General features: G+C 39.6%; 1 non-coding gene across 1 annotated transcript; it reads left to right on the top strand.

Moving 5' to 3' along the window:
* Positions 1-8710: 8710 nt before the first annotated feature.
* Positions 8711-8817, top strand: LOC138876639 (small nucleolar RNA R71). The gene has a single exon (XR_011401982.1). It is a non-coding gene; the product is annotated as a small nucleolar RNA R71 (small nucleolar RNA).
* Positions 8818-9250: the final 433 nt, after the last annotated feature.

Genomic DNA, 9250 nt, shown 5'->3' on the forward strand with positions numbered 1-9250 from the left:
AGGTTAGGGTGGTCGTTTGGATTTAAAAAGGTAGGAGTGAATAGGGGCCGTTGATCTCAGAGATCAACGACCAGGATGAGAGGGGTCTGGGTCGGGTAGGATTTAATCGGGTCAGGGGAGGGTTTAAATTAAAATTGGGTTGGGTAATTGAGATTGGGAATTGGGTTCATTTGGGGCTCAAATAAGGCTAAAATTGAAATAAATGGGGCTAACATTTAAATAGCCATTTTTTCCTTATTTATTTTATAAAATAGTAAAATAATTTATGGAAATAAATTGAAGGTATTAAATTGATTAATAATATGTAAATATTAACTTAAAAATACTGGAATCAAATTTGTAATTATAAACACAATTAAATCTTAAAATAGGCTAAAATTGCAATTATATGCAATTTAACTGTAAAATGCTAAATAAATCTGTAAAAAATGTGCAAAAATTATCATAGCTATATTTTGGTATAAATATGAGAATTCAGTAAAGGAGTTACCAAAAATGATAATTTGGGAAATAATTATTAGTTTTTCTGATAAAATAAGGCGATAAATTGATTTAAAAATCTTTTAAAAATTGGAAAAATAATAAAACACTTGGAGATGCTTATATATGCATATGTATGCTATTTTGAAAGTATTTTGCATATGAAAAAAATATAGGGAAAAAATTGGGTATCAACATGACTGTCTTAGCATGACAGTCCAGAATAGCATGACACGGAGATAATCAATCCAATTGCCCAAAATGACATCAAAATCCACCATGCTCAATAGTAATAAATCCACTCGGGTCTCCAGACCCCCAATAGTCACCAAACATGACCGGTACACACGGTCTACAACAACAGTATCGCCCACCAGGGTAGATACTTGAACAGGTAAAGCAAGAAGCTCATGGGGCATACCTAAATAACGAGCAAAGTATGATGACACATAACAAAAGGTGGAACCGGGATCAAATAATACATAGGCATCTCTGTGGTAGACTGAAACAATACCTGTAATGATAGCATCCGAAGCAATAGCATCTGGACTACCTGGGATGGCATAGAAACGGGCTTGACCGCCCCCTGATCGACCTGGGCGAGCTAACTGAGCAGGCCTGAATGAACGGCCTCTGCTGTGCTGGAACTGGCCCCTCGAAGGAGCACCACTATAGCTGCCAGATCCTCGAGGCCTCTTGGCCTCCCTCTCCTCTCGCTCCTGACGGCGAACAGTCTCAATCTCACGGGCGATATCAACAACCTCCTCGAAGGTAGCACTAGTCACCCTCTCTCTAGTCATAAGAATACGGAGGTGGTAAGTAAGACCATCAACAAATCTCCCGATCCTCTCTCGATCTGTCGGAACCATCCATATGGCATGACGAGCCAACTCAGAAAACCTCAACTCATACTGTGACACAGTCATATCCCCATGTCGCAACCACTCAAACTGTCTAAACAGCTCCTCTCTGCGGGACTGCAGCACATACTTCTCCAGGAAGAGAACGGAGAACTCCTACCAAGTAAGGGACGTTGCACCAATAGGCCTATGCCTCTCAAAATCCTCCTACCAAGTAAAAGCAGCTCCTAAAAACTGATAGGTGGTAAAAGCGACCCCGCTGGTCTCCAGAATACCGGCAGTACGAAGCATCCTCTGACACTTATCCAAAAAGCCCTGGGTATCCTCACCCTCTACGCCACTGAAGGTCGGAGGTTGTAATCTACCAAACCTATCCAATCTACACTGCTCATCCTCCAGCATGATAGGAACCACATAGTCATGAGCGGTTGCGACCGGCTGGCTGGATGCGTCCCCGGCGTCTGAAGTCCCTGCACTACCTGCTCAGGTGCGAGCGGCGGGAGTCTGATTGCCTCCCCGGGCCTGTGAAGTAGCTACGGCTGTAGTGGCTGAAACCGCCTGAGCCAGGCCAATGCAAACTAATAAGATTTGTGCCAAGGCCTCCTGAAGACCCGGAATCACGATGGGCACAACTGGTGCCTGAACTGGTGCTGCTGGAGCATCCATAGCTGGAGCCTGATCCTGAGCTGGGGCAGCAGGTGGATCAACAGGTGCAGCTCTCGCTGCTCTGCCTCTGCCACGACCACGACCGCGTCCTCGGCCTCTAGTGGTCTCAGCTGGTGGCACTGGTGGTCGTCCACCCCACCCGGTAGCACGTGTCCTCACCATCTATAAGAGAATGGAATAACAGAAGTTTAGTACTCGGATCAACAAGTTCGCACGACAAGAATTTCAAGAACATGAAGATTTCCTAAAGGTTCTACAGCCTCTCGCGGATAAATACAGACGTCTCCATACCGATCTGTGAGACTCTACTAAACCTGCTCATGACTCGTGAGACCTATGTAACCTAGGCTCTGATACAAACTTGACACGACCTTAACCCCGAACTCGGTCGTGATGGCACCTCTCGTGAAGACAAGGCCAACCAGTTCAACCCAACTGAACTTTTAAAGCAGTTAATCAACATAAAAATAGTTTAAACATGATTTAAACAATACTAAATAGCGGAAATATCAATAACAATACGGAAAGTCCAACCCGACACAGCCCTAACCGGGGTGTCACAAGTCACGAGCATCTCTAAACCATAATACTAGTCTACTAAAGTCATAAACTACTACAAGTGTTTGAATAGAAATGATAGAGAAGTAGAGACACGGGGCTGCGGACGTCAACAGTTACCTCGTAGTCTCCGAAAAACTGCTTGGAACTGGAGGAATCAGCACTCAGGAGCGGTACCAGCTACGCCTGAATCTGCACACAGGGTGCAGGGAGTAAAGTGAGTACTCCAACTCAGTGAGTAACAAATGTAAATAACGACTGAAAGTAAGAAAACACGTAAAACACAAGGTATTCTATACTGAAGCAGTAAAAATCACTTAAAACAGTAAAATAATGAAGAGTCAAGTAAAATCCCTTTTCAACAAGTAAAACAAGTAATTGACAGGTAAGTAACCAAATAGAAGTTCACCCCTTGGGCACAATATCAATGAATCCGCCCCTCGGGCGACATCTCAGAACAGTATCAGCCCCTCGGGCTCAATCTTATAATAATATCAGCCCCTCGGGCTCAATCTCACATCACAATGGGTATCCACGCTCACTACGGGTGTACAGACTCCGGGAGGGGCCCCTTACGGCCCAAGCGCAATATCAAGCCATCTCGTGGCATAAATCTAGGCCCTCAGACTCATATCAATCAAGCCACCTCGTGGCATATTTATGTATCCTAGGCCCTCGGCCTCATATCAGTATCAATGTATCCTCACAACCAGACCCTCAGCCTTACTCAGTCCAAAAATTATCACAAGCCCCTCGGGCAATAGTAAAACAGTATTTCCCAGCCCAAAACATCATTTAAAAATATCATTTAAGTCTCAAAACTGAGTAAAGATGGCTGAGTAGTAAAACAGTGGAAAATAACATGACTGAGTTCAAGTAATAAGTCAAAACAGTGATGAAATAGTAATAAAAATCCCCGAAGGGTTCAAATAGTTGGCACAAAGCCCAAATATGGCAATCGGCCCAAATCATGATGATAGCAAATAAGTTTCATTCAAATACGCGATAAAATCATCAATCGGGGCGGACCAAGTCACAATCCCCAATAGTGCACAACCCCACGCCCGTCATCGAGCGTGTGTCTCACCTCAATATAGCACTACGATGTGCAAATCCGGGGTTTCAATCCCTCAGAGCATCATTTACAATCATTACTCACCTCGAACCGGCTAAATCTCTAGTTTGCGATGCCTTTGCCCCTCAAATTGGCCTCCATGCGCGTCGAATCTATCCAAAATCAGAACAAGGACGTCAAAATATGCTAAGGGAATAAAGCCCAAGCGAAAACAATCAAAATATGATACAATTCCCGAAATTACCAAAACCCGAACCTCGGGCCCACGTCTCAGAATCAGGCAAAATTTACATTTACAGAATCCTTATACCCTCACGAGTCTAACCATACCAAAATTATCCAATTCTGGTACCATTTGGTCCTTCAAATCATTATTTTATATTTTTGGAAGATTCCACAAATTTTCTTCCCAAATTCCATCCCAAATCACGAATTAAAAGATGAATTCAATTATAGATTCATGTACTCTAGCCAAATTTGAGTTAGAATCACTTACCTCGATGAATTTCTTGAAAAACCTTCGAAAAATTGCAAAAATCCGAGCTCTCTAGGTCAAAATATTAAATAAAACCCAAAACCTCGTATTTGTAGAGTACCCCATGGATTTCTACCTCTGCAGACCGCACAAAAACGACCGCGGTCCGCACAAAACCAGTGTGGTCCGCACAAAAACGACTGCAGTCGCACAGATTTTTATCTTCAGTGACAAGCTTTAGTACTTTGGCCATAACTTTCGCTACAGATGTCCAAATTGTGATATCTTTACCTTTCTGGAAACTAGACATGAAGGGATACAACTTTTATTTTTGAAGTATCTCAAAATTTCTTGTACATCAAAAGATATGAGCTTTCGAAGTAGGACCAGTGAAATATTCCCCACCGCGGCCGCACTGCATTTTGTGCGGTCTGCACAGCACCTACCGCGGATGCACTTTAATTTGTGCGGACCGTGTTGGTAGGTTCCGAGGCCTGCAACCCTTCTGGACCAGCTACAACTATGATTTTTGGCCTAAAACATCCCGGAACCTACCCGGAACCCCCGGAACTTCAAACCAATTGTACCAACACATCCCATGACATCGTTCAAACTTGTTCAAAACTTCAGAATGCTCAAATCACCAATTTAACATAGGATTCAAGCCTAAGAACTCTAAGAACTCTTAAATTATGCTTTCGATCAAAAAGTCTATCAAATCTCGTCCGAATGACCTGAAATTTTGCAGACACATCCCAAATTGACACAACGAAGCTACTGCAACTCTCGGAATTCTATTCTGACCCCTATATCAAAATCTCGCCTATCAACCGGAAATTGACAAAATATCAACTTCGCCAATTTAAGCCTAAATCTTCTCTACAACATAAAAACCCATTCCGATCGCGCTCCTAAGTCACAAATCACCTCCCAAAGCTAACCGAACCATCGGAACTCAATTCCCAGTCTTCTAACACATAAGTCAATATCCGGTTGATTTTTTCCAACTTAAGCCTTCTTAAAAGAGACTAAATGTCTCAAACTTTACCAAAATCATTGCAGACTCGATCCGACCAACCCGATACAACAAAAACACGGATTACGCAACATAAGAAGCTGAAATGGGGGAAATGGAGTGGTAAATCATGAGACGACTGGTCGGGTCGTCACATTGCGATATCTGCAAACCAGGGTGGTTGAGTCAAAATTGTGTCAACTTAAAAAATATGTTCATCAAGAAATTCTTCTTTTATCTCATTAAACTCAAGGGGAGGATTTTCTAATCTTGACAAATGGTCAGCTACTTGGTTCTCTGTCACTTTTTTGTCCTTTATCTCAAGGTCACATTCTTGCAAAAGTAAAATCCATCTTAATAACCTAGGTCGAGCATCTTTCTTAGCTAAGAGGTATTTTAAAGCTGCATATTCAGTAAAAATAATAACCTTGGTTCCTATCAAATAGGAGCGAACTTATCAAAAGCAAACACTACTACTAGTAACTCTTTTTCTATTGTAGAATAATTCACTTGAGTCTCACTCAATGCCCTACTAGCATAGTAAATGGGACGGAAAACCTTATCCTTTCTTTGGCCAAAAACAGCTCCAACTGCTATATTACTAGCATCACACATGACCTCAAAAGGTTGGTTCCAATCAGGAGACACAACTACAGGTCAGTTGATAACTTTTCCCTAAGGGTTTCAAACACTTCCACACATTCACCTGTAAAATCAAACTTAATGTCTTTCATCAAGAGGTTAGTCAGCGGTATTGAAATCTTTGAAAAATCTTTTATGAATCGTCTGTAAAAACCTGCATGACCTAGAAAGCTCCTAATGCTTTCATAGTTGTAGGAGGGGGTAATTTTGCTATAAGATTAATTTTAGCCTTATCAACTTCGATCCCTTTAGTGGTGATTTTATGTCCTAAAATAATTTCTTCCGTAACCATAAAATGACATTTTTTTCAATTAAAAACTAAGTTTGTTTCTTCACATCTTTTAAGAACTAAGGTCAAGTGGTTAAGACAATTCTTATATGTTTTGCCAAAGAGTGTAAAATCATCCATAAAAATTTCAAGAAATTTGTCAGTCATGTCAGCAAAAATTGCAGACATGCAACGCTGAAATGTAGCAGGGGCATTGCACAGACCAAATGGCATTCTCCTATAGGCATATGTTCCATGAGGGCATGTGAAGGTTGTCTTATCTTGATCTTCTGGTGCAATTGGTATCTGATTATATCCTGAGTAGCCATAAAGAAAACAGTAACAACCGTATCATGCAATTCTTTCCAATATTTGATCAATAAATGGCAAAGAAAAATGATCTTTTCTAGTGGCATCATTGAGACGTCTGTAATCAATACTCACTCTTCATCCTGTAACAGTCCTAGTAGGTATGAGCTCATTACTTTTATTTTTTATAACAGTCATACCTCCTTTCTTTGGTACTACTTGAACGGGACTTACCCACGGGCTGTTAAAAATGGGGTATATAATACATGCTGCCAACAGCTTTACGGTCTCTTTTTTCACTACTTCCTGCATTGTTGGATTCAATCTTCTTTGCGGCTGGACTATTGGCTTGTAGCTATCCTCTATGAGGATTTTGTGTGTATAAATAGCCAGACTAATCCCTTTAATATCTTCTACAGTCCACCCCAAGGCTCTTTTGTGTGCTTTCAATACTTTAATCAAACTATTTTCTTGTTCTGCAGTAAGAGAAGATGAAATAATTACTGGAAATAATTCTTTCTCACGATATACATATTTCAAATGAGAAGGGAGAGTTTTGAGTTCAATTTTTGATTGAACTTCTTCGGATTTCATCTCTTCTTCCTCTGAATCTTTGTCCAATATTTCAACTTCTCTTCTGATGGTGGGATCATCGTCCTGTATGGTACCTGATTTAATCAAGCATCTTTTCATTGAATCTGGAATTAATTGATCATCTTTGAATTCATCTGTAAGATAACTAATCATGTCAATTGAAAAAAATGAAGATGATGTTTCATCTCCTAAATATCTTAGTATCTTTTGCATATCAAAGATGACTCTTTCTTCATCAACTCTCAAAATTAGTTGTCCTTGATGAACATCTATAATTGCTCTTCCTATAGCAAGAAATGGTCTACCTAAAATTATTGGTTCATTAGGACATTCTTTCATTTCGAGCATTATAAAATCTATAGGGAAAACAAATCTATCTACTCTTACGAGTACATTTTCAATTATTCCCTTAGGTTTCTTAGTACTTTGATATGCAAACTGAAGAGAAACACTTGTGTCTTTTATTTCACTAAGATCTAACTTTTTAAAGATAGAAAATGTCATCAAATTTATTGAAGCTCCAGAATCACAAAGTGCTTTTTCAAAATATACTCCTCCCAAAGTGCATGGAATTGTAAAACTATCTAGATCACCAATTGTGGTATCTTATTTTGAAGTATGGCACTGCATTTTTCCGTAAGCATTACCACAGAAACTTCTTCTAATTTTCTTTTACTTGACAAAATTTCCTTTAAAAATTTGTCATATGAAGTCATTTGTAACAAAGCATCAGTAAAAGGAATATTGATGTGAATTTATTTTAAAATCTTCAAAAAATTTGCAAATTGGTTGTCAAGCTTTTCTCTTTTCATTTTATGTGGAAAGGGAATAGTCACAGGGAGAGGAGTTAATTTTTCAATATTTTTTTCTTTTTTTTTTCTTGACTTCTTTCTCTTCTGATGGTTCAAAGGTTATTTCAACATTCTTACCCTTGTCTACTTGTTGTCCTGATCAGTCTTTATAGGGTTCATCCAACTCCTTACCTGACCATAAGATGATGGCCTTAAGGTGCTCTTTTGGATTTTTCTCTATATTACTTGGTAAGTGACCTTGAATTTTTTATGACACAAGAGTTGCCAGTTAGCTCAACTGAATTTCTAAATTTTTAAGGGCAGAAGTCTGACTTTCCATCTTTTCATCAGTGGCCTTAATGTACTTGTACATAAGGTCATCAAGACTTGGATGAGCTTGTTGAGGTCTTTGTCGATATGGAGCTACTTGCTGATAAGGTTTAAAATTCAATTGCCCTCGGTTTTGATTCTGATATTCGGGCGGACCCTGTACAGGTTGTTTCTGAAAGTTTTGAGAGTTCTCGGCACCATTTGGATTTCTCCATTGAAATCCAGGATGTTTATGTGCCATTGGACTTCCAAAAGGGTAAGATTTGTTGCCGATAACATTGACTTGTTCATCATTTTGGTGGACTGCTTGGCATTCATGGTTTAGATGATTTCCTCCACACATGTCACAAACTTCAGGCTGTCTTGGTTGTTGTGTATTCACCTGAAAAGATTCAAACTTTTGTACCAAAGAAACAATCTGTTGTGTTAGTGTATTTAAAGCATCTGCCTGATTTACTGTAGCAGTCTTCTTGATGATTATACGCTCAGATGGTCATTGGATGGCATTCTCAAAAATTTCATTCAACAATTACAATGTTTCTTCTGTGGTTTTTCCCATTACTGAATCTCCTGCAGCTGCATCTATCACATTTCTGGACGAGGGTTTTAACCCGCGATAAAAAATATACAATTGCATATGTTCAGGAATATTGTGGTGTGGACATTTTCTTAACATTGCTTTTAACCTTTCTCAAGCTTGATAAACTGCCTCTGTGTCATTCTGCAAGAAATTAGATATGTCTTGTCTTAACTTTGTGGTTTTAGCAGGGGAAAAGTATTTATTTAAAAAAAATTGAGTCATTTGGTCCCATGTGGTAATTGATCCTTAAGGCAAACTTCGCAACCAAGTCTTAGCATCTCCTTTTAAAGAAAAAGGAAATAGACTTAACTTAATTGCTTCAGGGGATACTCCATTATACTTAGCAGTTTCAACTAGTCCTAGAAAATCAATTAGATGACTATGTGGATTTTCACTTGAATCTCCAGTAAAGATAAAAGATTGTTGGATCGTTTGAATCAGGCCAGTCCTGATTTCAAAGTTGTTGGTTGCCACTGGGGGCTTCTTGACACTAGATTCACAGTTGAAGTGGTCTGGTTTAGCATAATCCCTTAGGATTCTGTTTGTTGGCCTTGACCCCACTTCATCAAATTGATCCTCTATTTGGACTGGTGGTGGTACTTCGCGT

Source organism: Nicotiana sylvestris, chromosome 8 (genome assembly GCF_000393655.2).
Source record: "Nicotiana sylvestris chromosome 8, ASM39365v2, whole genome shotgun sequence".
NCBI lineage: Eukaryota > Viridiplantae > Streptophyta > Magnoliopsida > Solanales > Solanaceae > Nicotiana > Nicotiana sylvestris.